The sequence below is a fragment of the Orycteropus afer genome, unplaced genomic scaffold, assembly GCF_000298275.1.
Source record: "Orycteropus afer afer isolate SDZICR_OR568_19922 unplaced genomic scaffold, OryAfe1.0 scaffold00999, whole genome shotgun sequence".
Lineage (NCBI taxonomy): Eukaryota > Metazoa > Chordata > Mammalia > Tubulidentata > Orycteropodidae > Orycteropus > Orycteropus afer.
Genome location: NW_006922586.1, coordinates 170,000 through 172,405, shown reverse-complemented (window position 1 = coordinate 172,405; position 2,406 = coordinate 170,000). Strand labels below are relative to the sequence as shown.

General features: G+C 56.5%; 1 protein-coding gene across 1 annotated transcript in view; it reads left to right on the top strand.

Moving 5' to 3' along the window:
• SH3TC1 (SH3 domain and tetratricopeptide repeats 1) overlaps window positions 1–2,406 on the top strand; it is a 159,421-nt gene that overhangs the window by 23,117 nt on the left and 133,898 nt on the right. The window lies entirely within an intron of this gene.

Below are 2,406 nucleotides of genomic sequence, written 5' to 3'. Positions count from 1 at the left end.
GGGTCTGTGCAATCCTTCTGCCTAGTCCGCCATCTTGCCCCGCCTCTCTCTCATAGATGTTTTGATTTGCATTTCTCTAGTGCCTAATGCAGGAGCTCTGGTAGCATAGTGCCTAAGGCACTTGACTGCTAACCAGAAGGCTAGCGGTTCAAACCCACCAGCTACTCCTCAGAAGGAAGGTTGGGCAATCTACTTCCATAGGGATACCCCTTGGAAACCCAAGGAGGGGCCGCTATGAGTTGGGGCTGACTCCACGGTACATAACAACAACGACAGTGTCTAATGCAAGGATTGTGAGGGTGGTGCAGGGTTAGGTGGTGTTTTGTTCTGTTGTATGTGGGGTTGCTATGGGTCGGAGCTGACTCGATGACACCTAACAACAGCAATGGGTGACGGTGCGTTTCTTCCCGGCTTTGTTGGCTACCTGCACATCTTCTTGGGTGAAGCATCGGTTCGTGTCTTCTGCCCATTTCTTAACTGGATTATTCGTCATTCCGATGTTGCGATATTAAAGTTTTCTACAGATTTTAGAGTTAAATTTGAGGAGCGGCATCCGTGGCGACCTGTCCTGCAGCCGCAGGGCACTGGTACACCTTCCCTACTTGTGGGGCTTGGTGACACTGGTCAGGGGCCACGGGGAAGGTCGTTTGCATGTGCATGCGATCTGGGGGTTCAGGGCCCAATTTTAGACGCTTGCTTGTTCTCACCAGAATCCCCTCTCCCCCAACCTGCTGTGTTGCAGACACAGGTGTGACTCCCCGACCAGGCAGCACACAGCCTGCTGCAGGGGCCCCTCCTGGCCTGAGGACAGCTTATCCGACAGGTAGGCCACCTGTGTTGTCTACACCGCATGTGGGGTTAAATCAGGGGTGTAGGACCCTGGGTGTCCATTCCCTCCAGACTTCTACTGTCTCATGGACCACAGGTTAAGGATTGACTGCCTCAGGGGCTCCCTGAGTGGGCCCCCACTAACCCTCCTCAGAACCCCCCCAGGAGTGGGGAGCCCCAGTCCTGGACCAGAGGTGCTGCTCCGGGTGTGTATTTTACTCGGGACCTGAATGTGGGGTCAGCCTGTAGGGGCTGTGTCGCTGGGAAAAGGGGACACCCTGGGGGTCCTCACGGGGGAAGGGCTCCCCAGAGGGGTGTGGTCAGACCAGCAGACAGTCTCCCCTGAGTTACGGGGCACACAGAGGGGGAGAGGGTGTCAGGAGCAGCGTCCAGGACAGGCTGCCCTGTGGAGGTGGGATTTCCTCTGGGGCAGGTACGGGACATAGTCCTGGGCCAAGAGGGCAGGGCACGTAGAGGCCAGGCCTGAAGCGGAGGCTTGCTGGAGACCTTGCTCCAGATGCCTGGCTGTGGGGGGCTCATGGGCACCAACAGTGGGGTCTCTGCTGCTCTGCGATTCCCGTTGTTATATATTAAAGACGAGATTGCCAAACACTCTGAGACTGAATCAAGCTTTGAGTCCTTCTCCGGGGTCGAGAGGGGCTCATGCCAGAAGGGACTCTCTACCCAAAAGAGCAGCTTCACGGGGTTTATAAAGATAAAACCCACGAGCGGCCGGGGTGCAATATGGAGTCTCTTTTCTATCCTTTGCAAGCAATCTTTTACAGAAGCAGAGAGCAGTGTTAAACCTAATCTAGCAAATAGCACCTGCAGAGAAACTCCTTGGCGTTGTGGCTGAGCCTCATTCGCTGTGAGGGCTTCAACTAGGACCCAGCCTTTGCAAGCAGACTTTCACAGAAGCTGAGAAAGCATTATGCTTACTCTAGCAAGTCACACCCATGAGCAACACCTGGCATCGTGGTCTGTCTCTGTGGTTGGCATAGGGGCTTGACTAGGTCTCCATGTTCTGCCAGAACGGATGGGGTGGTCTAGGCCTGCAGGCTTTCAGTGGAAACAGGATGGGGTGGTCTAGACCTGTAGCTTAAGGAAAAGAAACTTCATGGGGGTGTCAGCGTGTCAAGATGGAGTCAGTTGACTATCTGGCTCGTCACGGCGCCTGTCCCCACCACACTGCAGGTCGGCAAGCCTGTGGCCTCAGCCCAGGGCAGGCCCTCTTGCACCCCACGCAGGATGGGTGTGTATTCACTCGGGACCTGAATGTGGGGTCAGCCTGTAGGGGCTGTGTCGCTGGGACAAGGGGACACCCTGAGGGTCCTCACGGGGGAAGGGCTCCCCAGAGGGAGCCTCACAGCCTGAGGGAGGGCGGGGGCGGGGACATATCTTTTGTGTTAAAATGGAACCTCTCTCAAGACCGGAGCCGGAGCTGACTCCTCCTAGAATCTCCCAGAATCCTGTGTGGGGAGCGTCCCCACCCCAGAAGGGCCCTTTCAGCTAGGTCTCTGGCCTTCCACACGGGGCAGGCCCCCAGCTGGGAAGTTCTAAGGCGGGGGCTGGATGAGG